This window comes from Peromyscus californicus, unplaced genomic scaffold (assembly GCF_007827085.1).
Source record: "Peromyscus californicus insignis strain IS unplaced genomic scaffold, ASM782708v3 Scaffold_16__1_contigs__length_79575227, whole genome shotgun sequence".
Classification (NCBI taxonomy): Eukaryota; Metazoa; Chordata; class Mammalia; order Rodentia; family Cricetidae; genus Peromyscus; species Peromyscus californicus.
In genome coordinates this window covers 79505023-79521682 of record NW_026294458.1, presented here as the reverse complement: position 1 = coordinate 79521682, position 16660 = coordinate 79505023, and the positions used below count along the sequence as shown (strand labels likewise).

Below are 16660 nucleotides of genomic sequence, written 5' to 3'. Positions count from 1 at the left end.
ATATTTTTAGGTCTTAATTTTTGATTTATACTCCAACTACACATCTGAAACACTTTTATCAAATACCTCCGTACCACATTGCATACATCTACAGAAAATAACCTTTCCTATTGTATAAAGCTAAAGAATATGGGAAACAGTGAAGCATAGGGTTGGGTGTTATGTCTGATAAAAAATTTAAAAAACAGTATGAAACATTAGACACATAGCAAGATTTGGTTATTTGTTTTGATCAGGTTGATAGGTACTTGCTACTTGGTGGATAGCAACTTATTTATTAATTTAATCTTGTAGGCATTCGTTCTTTAAACCTATTAAAGTTCAAAAGTTAAGTAAAGTGATGCTTAAAAGGGAAACACCATCATCAAAGCTCCAATCACCAAGGAAGGAGAAAGTAAACTGTCTCCAGTTCTAAAGCTACCATTTAGAATTGCAGTTAAAGGACTGAATGATGGGGCTGGAGAGATGGCTTGATGGTTAAGAGCACTGACTGTGCTCTTCCAGAAGATCGAGGTTCAATTCTCAATACCCATGTGATAGCTCACATCTGTCTGTAGCTGGCCAATCAGTGATTTATTTATTTCCCAATCAGAGCAACACATTTGACATACAGACCATCCCACAGCACTAACCCCTAACCCTAACCCTAACCCTAAACCCTGACCCTGACCCTAAATCCTGACCCTGACCCTAAACCCTGACCCCTGACCCCAACCTTGACCCCTGACCCCTGACCTTGTCCATGACCCCTCACCCTCTGACCCTGACCCTCTGACCCTCACCCTGACTCTCACCCTGATCCTCTAACCCTGAACCCTCACCTTCACCCTGATCCTCACCCTGACCCTCTAAACCCTCAACCCTCACCCTGACCTTCTAAACCTGAACCTTCACCCTGACCCTCTAATTCTGATCCTCACCAACCCTCTAACCCTGATCCTCACCCTGATCCTCTAATCCTGATCCTCAGCAACCCTCTAACCCTGAACCCTCACCCTGACCCTGACCCTCACCTTCACCCTGAACCTGACCCTAACCCTGAACCGACTGTGGTGATATTGTATTCCTCAAAATATTGTGCACTCTAATAAGCTTATCTGGGGTCAGAGAACAGAACAGCCACAATATTAAACATAGAGGTTAGGCAGTGGTAGCACACACCTTTAATCCTAGCATTCCAGAGGCCTAGATCCACCTAGATTTCTGTGAGTTCAATTCACCCAATACCTGGCATCAGGTTTGATTTTTATTAATAAGACCCTTTAGGATTCACGCTACACCCGACCCTGACCCTGACTCTGACTCTGATCCTGACCCTATACCCGACCCTAACCCTAACTCTTCCAACCCTGAACATGACCCTAACCCTTCTAACTCTGACCCTGCCCCTAACTCTTCTGACCCCAACTTTAACCCTGACCCTAATCCCTGACCCTGACACAAACAGTGGAATAGAACAGAACAGAATGAAATGGAACGGAAATGGAAAGGAACAGAATGGAGGCCTAAACCTAACCCTAACCCCTAACCCCTAACCCCTAACTCCTAAACCTAACCCTAACCCTGACCACCCTGACCGTGACCCTGATAATCACCCTGACCCTTATCCTCTAACTCTGATCCTAACCCTGACACGAACCCCACACCCAGACCCTAACCCTAACCCCCTAAGGCAGCTTGGGTAGGTCATGTATGTACAGGTCATGGGAGGGGGATTGTGTAGATGCATACCCAGTGGTGGGATTTTGTAGAGAGGATAACAGTGGAATATTTATTTTTGTTTTTGTTTTTTTTGAAGGGCATAATTTTATTTTAATTTTTCTTTATTAAGAAATTTTCTACTCACTCTACATAAATATCCCATCTCCTCCCTTCTCCCACCCCACAGCCCTCCCTCCCAACCTCTAACCCTAACCCTAACCCTAACCCTAACCCTAACCCTCTAACCCTAACCCTAACCCCTAACCCTCTAACCCTAACCCCTAACCCTAACCCTAACCCTCTAACCCTAAACCCTAACCCTAAACCCTAACCCTAACCCTAACCCTGAGTCAGCCAGCCTAGAACAAATTTTGTCTTCCATATAGATCATCCTTAAGTCTCTTTTAGGATCAGGACACACATCATACTTTCCACAATTTAAAGAGGGACAGAAGACTGCTAGTCTAGCTACTTAGATGAAGATTCACAGAGAAAAATCTATGTTTTAGGTCATACATGATCTACAGTTAAAAGAGGTGTCAATACATTTAAAAGATGTTATCATTGCCTTTAAATCTCACACATACAAAGGACGGAAAACACAAATACAAAAAAAAATCAAAGAAAAGTCAGTTACCAGCACTGTGTATGCTGTTCTTAGATGAACAGCCTTGCTGAGCCGTTTTAACCTCAGAATGAACCTGTTTTTTGCCTCTGAACATCCTGCCTCAGAGAAAGGCCACAGTTGTTTCTATGCAGGACAATAAGGACTTCATTTTTACTAACCCTGCCTGCTCTCTGTCTCAGAGTTGGGACATCACTGCAGATAATTCCATTTTTAAGCTTTATTTTATGTATATGGGTGGTTGCCTCCAGGCATCTGTGTGCAGTACCTGTACAAGCCAGAAGAGGATATCAGATCCCTTGGAACTGTAGTTACAGGAGATAGGTAGCTACCATGGTTTCTGGGGATGGAACCTGTGTCCTCAGTAACAACACTCGGTGCTCTTAACTGCTAAGCCATCTCTCTAGGAAGCTTCTTTATTTAAAACGTATTTTAAATGTATTACATCAATTTCCCCTTCCTTGTCCTCTGTTCATCCCTTCTCAAATTCTTCCTTTCCAATTTCTTTCTTGTTAAGCATGTTTGAATATATATACACAAATACATAAATGAAACCTGCTGAGTCCATTTGTGTTGGCTGTGTGTATATGGTCTCACGGCTGAACACATTGTATTGGATATGTAATTAGGGAGCTCATCCCTGCCTGAGGCTAATTCTGCCACCCACAGGAAAAGTCCACTCTTTAAAGAGCAGCAAGAGTCTGACCCTAAAGTGATCTATGCTGCCTTGGACAGGGAACATTATCAAGAATAGAAAACATTATTATGGATAGAAAACTTAACGAGGTAAATACCTCAGCTAACAATTGCTGCTGTCATGGCCCTGAAGTTCTGGAGCTGCAGGGAAGACTATGGACACTGTCCTGAGCCAGTATCCCTTGGTTCTGTGACCCTCCCACAATATCTCATTGACCATTCTCATCTTGGATGATTTTGAAATCCTTAAATTCCTACTTTCACTTTCTAAGTACCATGGTTACAGACCTATGCTACCATGGCTGGCCTAGGTGGCTTCAACTTCATTAAGTGAGGCATTAGATCAACAGGATAAGTAACATGAGGAGTTATAATTAACTATATTCAAAGACTACTTTTCTCTGTGAGCCTGGGTTTCACCATCTGTCGAATAAAGACAGAACTCTTCCCAGGACTTTTGATGAGTTATATGAGACTCAATGATAAAGAAAAATAATATTGCTCATAGTTGGAAGTCAGTGGACTTCAAGGCAGGAAGGCAGCATTGCATGGGAACCTTCTCCTATTACTAGAGTTAGAACTAGAGCCTGTGTCCTAGCTACCCTACCAGCCAGGCTCAGCCACTCATCCTCTGTTAGCCAATTAAATGAATCAAGTTATCCAGTGAGTGACATGCCCACCTATATTGCAGGCACTCTGGAGGCAAGATAGACAGATCTCTCTGATATCGTAGGACAGCCTAGTCTATAGTGGGTGTTCCAGGCCAGACAGTGAGTCATAATAACACTATTCTTTAAAAAAAAAAGAGAAAAGAAAAAATTAATAGAAAAGGGAAAAAAGCAAAATTGCTAATAAAAATTGTAAAAATAATATTTATTCAGCTTGACTAATTTGGAACAATCGTAAAAATATATAACATGAATCTTAAAAGGTCTTATTAATAAAAAGAACCTGAAGCCAGATAGGGTGAAAGCTGAAAGATCAGAGAAACAGAACAAGCCAGCCATGTTCTTACCTCTATGAAATCCTCAGCCTTAAGAGAGTGAGTTCCTGTTTCCTCATGCCTTATATACCTTTTTCTGCCCTGCCATCTTACTTCCTGAAATTAAAGGTGTGTGTGCTTTACAAGCAAAAGCATGAGATCTCAAGTGTTGGGATTAAAGGTGTGTGCCACCATGCCTGGCTCTGTTCCAGTGTAGCCTTGAACTCATAGAGATTCAGATGGATTTTTGTCTCCTAAGTGATAGGATTAAAGGGTGTGTGCCATCACTGTCCAGACTCTATAATATAGTGACTGACTCTGTCCTGTGATCCCCAGATAAGTTTTATTAGAGTACACAATATATTACCACAAAAATATAAGGTAAATAATCCATCCTTGGGGTCCTAACAGGTTTAGACAGAAGTCAAATATATGCAAAACTAAGTAATCTAATGAATCATATAATAAATTTTTCCCATCTCTAAAACTCTTGCACATTCTCAGACGCCGTCTCTCCTGTAAGGTGGCCAATTAAAGAGTAAATGTTTCTTCAGTAAAGACATTCTCATTTGGAGGACTCAGACTTTTCCCACAATGAGAGTTCCAGGGAAATTTCATTTGGCCCACTGTTTCACTAGTTGTTAGCCAAAGGGAGAGATATAAATGTCTCTTTAGAATATCCTTATTCCTACCAGGAAGGTAGATTACAAGAATTGGCAGGGATGAGACTGAGGAACTTTAAGGCCCAAGTTGGGACCACAAATCGGCAGCATGCAGGGAACTGTCACTGACAGCTACATGTAGTTGTCAAAAACAGGGAAGAGTGGAAGACCTGGAGGGCAGTGATCCACCACAGCTAAGAGGAGATAGAGAGCACAATAGGAGACAACTTTTCCTCAGGTACACCCCAAGCAATGCTTTCTGGTCATTTGATCCTGGGCTTTCACAGCCAAAACTCCCTCCCTAACAATTCCTCCACACTCTACAGCTCTTTGTAAATGCCTGATTGCCCTAGCCTTATAGTGACTTGTACTTAAGTCTCAGGATCTCCTGACAACCTGTATGTCATCTGAAGTCACCACAATTTGGGTCCCCAACTAAAAGTTTTATAGGCATCAAGGAAGCAGAATATAATCCCATTCAGTCTCAATGCCTGCAAATTCCTCTTCTCTCCTTACAGGAGGTATATACTCCAGCAGGGGTACACCTGATATATGTCCTTGTGGGCTTGCATTGCTGCTCATTTATGACATTGGAGATAAACTCAGTCTTGTGGCTTTGGTCAATCAGTCAGACAGTTACATACCTGATCAGTTTTTGTACTCTTCCTTCATTTTGTGGAGATTTGGACTTGGAAACTTCTTTAAGAACCATGTTTAAGTTAGTTTTGAATTCTGTCAATCTTGTATTTCTTTTGGGTGAGCATACCTGAAGTAAAGATAAAATCAGGATGATCCATTCACACCTTACTGCTATAATGACATGTTCATGGGGCTCAATAGATGGTTCAACACTTGAGAACACTGGCTGCTCATTTACAGGGCCTGACTTTGACTCCCAGCACACAAAAGACAGCTCACAACTGCCTGTAACTACAGGCAGGTACCGGGGATCACACTCTCTTATGACTTTCACTGGTAGCTGTCATGCACTTGATATACACACTGGCAAAACTTATACACCTAAATTAAATTTCATTCCTTTTGAAACCCCTTTTTAAAATATAGAGTCACTTACATATCTGTCTTTTCACCATTTGTATATCTGACACTCTAGGAGACCAGAAGAATGCATCATATCTCCTGGACCTAGAAATACAAGTAGTTCTGAGTCATCTGATGTGGGTGCTAGGAACCAAACTTGGGTATCTAAGAGGAGCATGACTATTCAGTAAACTCTCCAGATCCAAAATATGACATTAAAATGTAGATGAAGATGCCAGATTAGTCTTTCTGTTTCCTATCACTTGAAGGTGATGAAAGTCCCCTCTAGATGGTTGTGAAAGGATTCAATGGCTTTCTATCCCTCTGTGAATGGACATTACTTTGTTTTTCAAAGTGACTCTTAAACTATTGTTTCTGGACCTCTAGCTACTGATATTTCTTCCAAACAGAGAGGCCCCATGCTCTAGAGCTCTTGCTGAAAATGGAGATGATCTCCTCCTATGGCTCTGCAAACTCATATCTGGTTGTAGTTGCAGGCAAACACAGCCCCACTGATGCCCACAAATAAAACAATGTAGAAGAATAACTTAACATTTATTTTCTACTACATGGTTTATGGGACAAGATGTAGAATCTGCCCTATCCACCTGCCAAACACCATACATACCTGAAATATCTCAGAAACTTCTTTTCTCCCCTGGAACTAAACTTCCCTGAATCAGGTTAACCCTATATCAGAAATTTAAAAACATTCTAATCACATATTTCTGAAAGATGATCCCATCACTTCCTTTCTACCAGTTTCTAAACTGTTTGCAACATTTATAAGACAAACATGAAGTGGAAAGAAATGTTCAGAACTTCTAGAAACCAGACTGTTTTCAATTTTCCAATCTGTCTTCCCATTGTATACCAAAATAAATGCTTGTGTGTGCACACTGGACACATATATTACAAGCATTATGCCCTTCCATAGCCAGAATGACAGAGTCCCCTCCTCCCTAGGGAATCCACATCTGGGGAGGCTCAGGAGAAAAGGGTTACTGCCCAGGTCACCAAATGGACCAAGAGGACCACAGTATGGCTCATGGTACATCCCAGTCCCAGTAGAAATGACAGCTCAGCAGAAGTGCTCCTTCTGGTCTGGGGTCAGTGGTCCCCACATTCACCATGACATGGCTTGTGGTCTCCTTCACAGCTCCCTACAGCAGAACCAGAGGAGATCCTGGAAAGAACCTGCAAGCTCCATCCTACTGCTAATCCTCATTGCTAAGCCTTTCCAGAATTCCACATTAGGTAACCTCACCCAGCTGGGCCTCAGGACATTAGCAGCTCCCCTACTGGATGATCTAATGATACAGGCAGCACAAGCTTTCCCAGCTCTGCCCTTCCACTCTAGGGGCAGATAGGGCCCTAATCTGGGTAATTTGTATTTTAGTAGAAAGTATTCCAGTCTTCCAGAGCACTTTCTGTTCCTCTTCCAAGGAACAGGGTCTTTGGGTGAACATCCCATTAAACACTCAATGTCCAGTGTAGCCAACCTGTTGCCTCACAGCTGGGAAGTCCTGCAGCCAAACATAGGTCACATTCAAACAGTAAATGTTGTTAAAGCAAAAAGAGGCCATAGATTAGAAAACAATGAGGGATCAAGAAAGGGCTTGCAGGCAGGAAAGAGACTGTGGATATTACATAGCTATAATCTCAAATAATTATTTTGAAAACTTGAAACAGGGTTTATGGCCATGTGCCCCAGAGACTAGGGATTTGTATGAGAGCACACCAAGGATTACTCACACCTTTTCTCTCAGGCTTGACATCTTAAACCAGAAAAATCACAGTCTGGCTAGGCAGGGCTACAATCTTCAATTTTGGTTGAACTAGTGTAACTGCAGTAATTTGGTTTCACAATAAGGTCAGTCCTTTATCCAGATATTTTATTGTCCTAGTCTGTGGTTCCCAACACATGACCAGTCAGGACATTTATGGATCACCTAAAATTGATTACCTGACTCTACATTGCTAATCTCAATTGCTGTCAAATCAAGAAAGGCGTCACCTGTGGAGGACCCACACCCACTTTTTCCCCCAGGTTACTCTTGAGCAGAGAGAAGTGGGAAGCATTTAGATAGAAATATAGAGGGGAGAGAGACAGATAAAAACATAGGATCGCCTTGGGTGGGCCTGGTTCAAAACCCACCAGCCCCTTCTGTCTCTGCTAAAGGACTATTTATAGAAATGCAAAGAGGTGGAGCAAAAGACCTCCTCCTAGCACAGCCAAGTGCAGACCCTTCCAAACACCTGGTAACCATGCATGTGGTCAAGCCATCCCCTAATGCAGCCCTGCTGTGTAAAATAAGCTCAGATCTTACTAGGAAACCTCTGGGGACTTCCACACTCACCCTCCTGCCTGCCTCTCCCTGTCTGCACTGTCACTGCACCAGCTTCAAAGTTGGTCAGTGAACTCAGTCCTTGCACAGGTCCCTCTTCATTTGTAAGTGCCCAATAAAAGGCAGAAATATTGGAGGACACTCATAAACTGATCTAATTTTCCTTCTCACTCACTAGTCAAGGACCAGCAGTAAAGCATTCTTTCATCCTCCATTTCTGCACTGTCACACTACACCAGATTCAGAGTTGTTCAATGAACTCAATTTTTGCAAAGGTTCCTCTTCTCTTATTTGTTCCCAATAAAAGCCAGAAAAGTTGGAGGACACTCATTAACTTGTGAAGGCCCAACCTGGAAGGAGTTTCAGGACTGTCTTCCCAGCACTGGGCAGCAGAGGTAGGATTAGGCATTCAAAGCAATTCTCAATTACATAGCACGAGGCAATCCTAAGATACAGGAAACATCACACAGATATAAATAATCAACAACATTTGAGGAAAAAAAGCAATGATAGTATTAATGACTGAGAAACATTGGAGAACAGAAACAGCTAGAAAATAGAATAGCAATGCATTTAAAGAAAATGAAGTTTAAAAAATTATACCCATAATTGACTTTATAAAATGATGAAAATAATTTATTCTTAAGATAAAAAACTTAACTATATGGACATTGGAAAAGACTAGGCCCCACCATAGTAGAGAGAATGCCATTAGTAAGAGACAGATTGACCTTTGCCATAAGCACATGTTGGCTGCTAAGATCAGTAACCAGACACAAAGGAAAAGTTACAGTCAAATGGCCTGTTTCTTTCTTAATCCTCTGTGCTGACTTAACTGTGTCAAGCAGGATTGAACATATCTGCATTGGAGAGCTCCATAATTGGAAATTTAGTATTCTTTGACTTAAGTTGACAGTCACAAACTATACCCCACCAATGTGGTTTGTGTTCATTCACATGTCATTGATTAAAAGATGCTGGGTAATTATAAAACCATTTCTTCTCCCACAATCAGGTCCACAATTTCATAATGGTGACTCAAGTAGCTGATTGCCTGCCCTGTTTCCTCCTGCAGTGTACAAAATAAACTATTCCTCATAGTCTGAAGGCAGAAGCCATGCTCCACATGCAAATCCTTTTTCTGTGACTGCAATGATTAGTCAGCTACAAGACTCAAATTGATAATTTTAAAACTCTGAGGTGGCCCAGTAATTTAAGAATGTTGAAGGTTTTAGATTGAAGACAGCAAGGTCATTGCCCTGGAGAACAATAGGCTGGAATCAAGGCCACCTGAGTCAACACAGGACTTATTGAACATATCTGCATTGGAGAGTTCCCTAATTGGAAATTCAATATTCTTTGGCTCAAGTTAACAATTGCAAACTATTGAGAGCTTATTTCAGAAACATTTTTCTAAAAGGCTGGAAATGCAGCTGTTCTAGAATTAATATGCCTTCCCAGGGAGAAATCACTCTGCACACTTACAAGATTAATAAAAAACACTTTAATGATACTATGCACGGCTAATACTCAAAGAGAAGACAACCTATACAGATTTTTGCATTCCATATATGCTGCCATTCTTAACTTTCTTTTAGGTTCATGCTCAAGGTTATACTTTGAACAATTTAAATAGAGACAGTTAACTTGTAGATCTAGCCACTTAGGCAGATGGGTGAGTTACACAGCAAAGAAACTCCCAGAATTATTTCTTAAGTACACCAGTGACCTGATACAACAGGTCATTCTTCAGTGACAGGGTCCTGAGGTGAAAGTGCCAGGGGATGAGAAAGATAGGAAAAGTAGAAAGTAGAAAATACAAAAGCTCATTTGGAGAGGTCTTGCACAAGCATATCTCATGCCAATTAAGCTTCTTAAGAAGAATAGCATCTTGTATACTACATTCAGGAGGGAAATGGAAGGAAATGGGAGACTTCAATGAAGTCAACAGAAACTGTCATACAAAGGGACAAAATCAGGAGGAGGCTAATCAAACAATGATGCACAAGAGGATCACAGGATATCTCAAGAACATTACTGACTAAACCCACAGTGGCCTTGGAACTCATAACCTTAGCTCCATATGGTGGAAGGAGTTGAGTTTTCTGGATCTGAAGCAAATATTTTTCAAATATTTATCACCTGGTGTCACATTGCCCATCTCTCTGAACTATTCTTTTCTCAAGAAGAAAATTGGAACTTTATGACATGACATGCCTTAAGGTTGGGGCTCCACGAAATTAACTGTCAATGTATTTTACACATAAAGGCTAAATGCAAAGTGCTGAAAATTTACAAGATACTGGAGAAACTAGGTTTCTCTGAATTTGGCAACCTGCTTTCCATGCATGCACCAAAAGCATGTTGAAGTTGACTGTTAAGATGTTTCTACACACAGCTCCCTGCTCCTAAAGCTGTGCACAGATGCAGCCCATGGATCAAAGTTATTTAGAAGCCTGCCCGTGAGTACAGGGAGTTGAAAAGACCACATGGGACCTCTAGGATAGGGAATATGGCTGCAGGTTCCCACCCAGATATAGGAAGGACCCACCACACTGGCTCCGGCAACTCACCATTTCCTCCTCACTATTTGGGGACAGCAGCTCCTCACTCATCATGTCCTGATTTCCCAGCTCACCCAAGCTCTCTGCTCAGCTCTCTACAGCAGCAATTGCAGAACAGCACACAAAATTACTGGCACCAGCTCCTCCTTAAAGCCGCACCTTATGACTGGCATCTGGAAGAGCCCTGCAACTCTTCTGACTGGCAGGTTGCCTGGAGGGCCTGATTGGCTAGTAAGGCCTGAGTGACAAGAGCACCTCCCATAGGGTTACAATGTGCTTAAGGATATAGCACAATGATTCCTGACCCAACTTTGCACCCTAAACAAAGACCTTTTCTAAATCAACATAGATTTGCATTTCAATAGCACTTGCCCCTGGCTCCAATAGCAGAACCTGCTATCTTTCTGCTCTCCATAGGCACTTCCCCTTCTTCCTCCTGGACACAATGTGGCTAGCTAGCTTGTACAGATCACTATTCTATGTGTGGAGTGATTTTCTGTCACACAGGTGGAAGGGTGCCCAGAATATTAACAATTAAAGAGAGATTTAAAGACACAAAAGGAGATATTTGTTCTGTGCCTTCACACTGAGGTCAGGTGAAATGAGATACTTTTTACCTGGCTGTCACAGGGACTTCAGACAACCAGCAAAGAAAAGCAGGAACTAGATCACAAACAAGATAATTGGTCTTTCTCCCATCAGAAAGATGGATGATAGCTCCATTGCTTTAGGAGTTTTATTTCAGAAATTCAGAGCAAACTCTTGGCAAATGAATAATAATAAAATGTAGTCTTCATGGAAAGTTGAGTACATAGAGCATAATGGAGCTAGGAAGAATGTCTTTATGAGCACTTTTGTTAGCCAGCACATCCTCTTCTGTGTAGATGAAAAAAAAAAAACAATTGTATTAGTCAAGGTTCTCTACATGATTTCTTCCCAGGAAGAAATCACTCCACATACCTAAATGATTAATAAACAAAAATCTCTTTAGTAACAGTGTGCATCCATTTCTGCCTAATGCTAAATAAGGAGCTAGCCAAGAACAGATTTTGCATTCCATATATGATATCATCCTTTAAGTCTCTTAGGATCAGACCCACCCCAAGTTATACTTTGAACAATTTAAATAGGGTCAGAAGACTGCAAGTATAGCCACTTCCTTGATGATTTATAACAGAATCAATGATAAAGAAAAACAATATTGCTCATAGTTGGAAGGCAATGGACTTTAAGGCATTTGATGGGAAGATGAAGATTTACAGAGAAAATTTATGTTTTAGATTCATATATTACAATCTACATTTATAACATGGATCAATACATTTAACAGATATATCATTGCCTTTAATTCTCATACATACAAAGGGCAGAGAGCACAAATATGAAAAACATGAAGGAAAAGGCACCTATCAGTACTGTGGATGCTGTTCATAGATGAACAGTCTTGCTGAGCTAGTCTAACCTCAGAATAAAGCTGCTTTTTTGCTTCTGAGCATTCTGCCTCAGAGGAAGCACACAGTTGCTTCCTTAATGGACCAGGAGTTGATTTTAACTAGCCTTGGCTGCTGTCTGTCTTAGGGCTTGATATCACTGTAGGGAATTCCGTATTTTTTAAGCTTTATTGTTATTCTATGAATATGGGTGTTTGCCTGCAAGTGTCTATGTGCAGTACCTGCAGAGGTCATCAGAGGTCATCAGATCCCTTGGAACTGGTGTTACAGGAGATGGTTAGCTACCAGGTGGTTTCTGGGAATGGAACCTGTGTCCTCTGTAACAGCACCCAGTGCTCTTAACTTCTAAGCCATCTCTAATCTAGCTAATTTTTATTTAAAATTTATTTTCATACATTTTAATTAAAATGTATTACATCACTTTTCCCTCCCTTGTCCTGTCTCCATTCCTTCACAAATTCTTCTCTTCCAATTTCTTCCTTGTTAGGTATGTGTGATTAAGTATGCACAGATAAGTGAATAAATCCTGCTGAATCCATTTCTATTGGTTGTGTGTATATGATTTAAGGCATTGGATAAGAAATTAGGGAGCTCATCCTTGCCTGTGGCTAATTCTCTCACATGCAGAATTCTACTTTTTAATGAGCATCAGGAGTCTGACCCCAAATTGACCTAAGCTGTGTTAGTCAGGAAACATTATCAAGAATAGAAAACCTGGATGTCAATAACTCAGCTGACACTTGCTGGAGCTGTGGCCTTGAAGTTCTGGAGCTTCAGGGAAGACTATGGACACTGTCCTGAGCCAATCAAAGTCTCCCTTGGTTCTGAGGGCCTCACACCAAACCTAACTGATCTTGTTCACCTTGGATGTCTTTGAAATTCTGAAATTTCTGACTCGACATTCTAAATACCATGATTATGGGCCTGTGGCACTATGCCTGGCCTAGGTGGCTCCAGTTTCATTTAGTGAGCATGACAGGTTGGGCAAGATGAGCAGTTACACTTACCCATATTCAAAATCAAATATCTCTGTGATCCTGGATCTTATTATCTGTAGAATAAGGACAGAACCCTACACTACTTCCTTGATGATTTATAACAGAATCAATGATAAAGAAAAACAATATTGCTCATAGTTGGAAGGCAATGGACTTTAAGGCATTTGATGGGAACCTTCTGTTAGTGTAGTTAGGACCAGAGCCTGTGTCCTTGCTACTCTAACCATCCAGGCTCAGTCACTCATTCTTATTAAGCCACTTAAAAGAATGAAGTTATTCAATTGTGACATTCCCACCTATAAAGCAGACACTCTGGAAGCAAGATGTACAGATCTCATGTCCTAGGACAGCTTAATGTATAGTGAGTCTCAGATCAATCCAGAATTCATAATAAGACTATTTTTTGAAACAAAAGAAAGAAGAAATGAATTGAAAATAAAAAGAAAGCATATTATTAATGAACACTGAAAAATGATATTTATTCAGTTTTACTAATTTGGAACAGTGACAGAAATACAAGGTAACTAATCCATCCTTGGGCTTCTAAGAGGTTTAGATAGAAGGCAAAACATAAGCAAAAATAAGTAATCTAATGAAGCTATATAATTAATTTTTCCCATCTCTAAAACTCTCCACCATTTTCAGCCACTGTCTTTCCTGCCATTTGTTCAGATAAGGAGTAAATGTTTCTTCAGTAGAGAAATTTTCATCCTGAAGACTCAGTCTTTTCCCACAATGTGATTCCCAGGAAAATTAGAATATCATGTGTTCCACTGCTTTGCTAGTTGTTAGCCAAAGCAAGTGGTATAAATGTCTCTTTATAATATGCTTATTTCTGCCATGCAGGAAGGTTACAGGAATGTCAGTTTGGGAACTGAAGAGCTTTAATATCCAAGTGGAGGCTGAAAAGTGGGGGCTTCAAGGTATTGTCACTGACAGGTACATGTAGTTGCCAAAAAAAGGAAAGAGTGGAAGACCTGGAGATGGCTAACCCACCACAGGTGAGTGGATACAGAGAATACAATAGGAGGCAGGTTGTCCTCAGAGTCACACTAAGCATTTACACCCAAAGATACCTCCCTAACAATTCCTCCATACTCCACAGCTATTTGTAATTTCCTGGGTGCCCCACCCTTAGAGTGACTTCTGTTTAAATCTCAGGATCTCCTAAGAGCATGAATGTCATCTGGAGTCACCACAATTCAGGGCTCCTAAATGAAGGTTTTGCAGACATCAGGGAAGCAGAGTATCTCCCAAATGCTGGGATTACAGGCATGCAACTCTAAACCCAACCAAGGTATATTTTTTAAATGATCTGTTTGAATCAGAGAATTTAATGATTAAATAAGATTTAAAAAGGAACCATCAGTGTTTTAAGGAACAGTAATATTTCTTGAAATTCTATAATAATTTAAATTGCAAAATCTCTTGATATGTTCTCAATTATTAGGTTTTTTTGTGTTGTTAATTACATCCATTGAAAAGTGTTTGAACTATGTTTTTGTGTATATACCTTTGCCATGATGTGTATGTTGCAATGAGAGGACAACTTATTGGTGTCCATTATCTACTTATCCTACGTGATTTCTAGAAATGAAAGCTGAGGAATCATTTGGCTGCAAGTGAGCTCAATGGCACTAATTTGGGTTTTAAAATTATTTATGTATGTGCTGGTGTTGGAGTGTGTGACACAAGTGTAGAGATAAGAGAAAAATTTGTAAAGTAATATGGGTTTCCTAGAAACTGAACTCAGGACCTGAGACTTAGCAGCAACCAACTTCACTCATGGAAACTATTCTCTGGGATTCATATATGTTTCTGAGAAAGTGTTATGAACAAGTGTTTAGTCCTCAGAATAAACTAACACATTCCACACAAAAAAAAGAAAAAACAAAAGAGATATAAGTATATCATTTTCATTTGGAAATAGGATTTATTATTCAATTTCTCCTGTTTTCTGTTATGCTTCAAAGTATGCTTATAATCTGAAAAGAATATTTTACTGATGTAATGTTTCACCTAATCTTATTTGAGCATCAATGAGACAGCTATGTTAGAAATATCTGTGTTGCAGCTCCAGGGAGGCTAGCTAACAGAGAAAGACCTTAGGAGGGACACATGGATGGCCCAGCAAAGGAGAAGTGGATGAGATCTACATGAGCGGACTGGGAGTGGGGTGGTGGTGGCAGAGGGTGAGGAGTTGGGGGATGAGAACATAGGGAAATCGGAAGGTCAAGCTGGAACAGGGACAGAGTGGGAGTGCAGGGAGGGAGATACCATGATAGATGAGGACATCATGGGAATGGGAAGAGCCAGGGTGCCAGGAAGGCTCTCAGGAATCCACAAGGATGACCCCACCTTGGACTGCTGGCATTGGTCCAGAGGGTGCCTGGACTGGTCTACTCTGGTGACCAGTCTAGTGAATACCCTAACTGTCATCATAGAGCCTTTGTCCAGTGACTGATGGAGGCAGATGCAGAGATCCACAGCCAAGCACCAGGCTGAGCTCCAGGAATCCAATCAATGAGAGAGGAGGGATTCTGCAGGTGGGGGACATCAAGATCATGATAGGAAGACATGCAGAGATGACTGACCACACTAGTGGAAGCCCATGAACTGTAGACTAGTGGCTGTGGAGGCCCCATAGGATTGGACTAGGCCCTCTGGGTACAGAAGACAGTTGTTTGGCTTGAACTGTTTGGGGGGGGCACCCAGGCAGGGGGATCAGGATCCACCCCTGGTGCACAGGCATGTAGCTTGAGTTTTCCTGCCTGGCCCACAGTCAGGACAAATCTCTCTCACCTGCCAGTCCCACAGTCGCTCAGACACAACCAAGTAAACACAGAGACTTATATTGCTTACAAACTGTATGGCCGTGGCAGGCTTCTTGCTAACTGTTCTTACAACTTAAATTAATCCATTTCTATAAGTCTATACCTTGCCACGTGGCTTGTGGCTTACTGGCATCTTCACATGCTGTTTGTCATCGTGGCGGCTGGCAGTGTCTCTCTGATTCAGCCTTCCACTTTCCAGCTTTATTCTCCTCCTTGTTCCGCCTATACTTCCTGCCTAGCCAATGGCCAATCAGTGTTTTATTTATTGACCAATCAGCAACACATTTGCCATACAGAACATCCCACAGCACAGGCAGGCTTTTGGGAGTCCAGTGCCTATGGTGTGATGCCTTGGTGCAGTGGGAAGGGGCTTGGACCTGCCTAGGCTCAGTGTGCCAGGCTCTGCTGACTCCCCATGGGAGACCTTGATTTGAGGGATGTGGGGTGGCTTGGGAGAGAGGACTGGGTGGTGGGAGGAGGGAGGAAGTGGGATCTGTGGGTGGTATGTAGAGTGAGTAGAAAATTTCTTAATAAAGAAAAATGAAAAAAAAAATCTGTGTTGTGCAAGGCTGTAACCTCATCTTGATCACCATATGAAACTGGACAAAAGTAGACCTGACAGAGTTATCTTTTTATCTCCATATATCTGTCATGGCCTAAAACCCATAGTCACATTACACAAACACACAACAGATTTTTTAAAAATAAATCTTGTGGCATTATATTATCTAGCATCTCTGGATAATTCCCTTAGAAGG

General features: G+C 41.3%; 1 protein-coding gene across 13 annotated transcripts in view; it reads right to left on the bottom strand.

Annotated features, from left to right (window-relative positions):
* Positions 1 to 16660, bottom strand: part of LOC128112311 (zinc finger protein 431-like) — a 127723-nt gene that overhangs the window by 16201 nt on the left and 94862 nt on the right. For 5 of the 13 annotated variants that reach the window (XM_052741393.1, XM_052741356.1, XM_052741355.1 and 2 more), the window contains exons 3-4: positions 5742 to 8500; positions 5311 to 5432 (exon numbers count right to left, since the gene is read on the bottom strand). The exons of 3 other annotated variants lie outside the window; for them this stretch is intronic. The gene's annotated coding sequence lies outside the window, so the exon portion shown is untranslated. The remainder of the gene's footprint in view (positions 1 to 5310; positions 5433 to 5741; positions 8501 to 16660) is intronic. 5 more of the 13 variants (XM_052741358.1, XM_052741359.1, XM_052741361.1 and 2 more) reach the window with 3 other exon arrangements.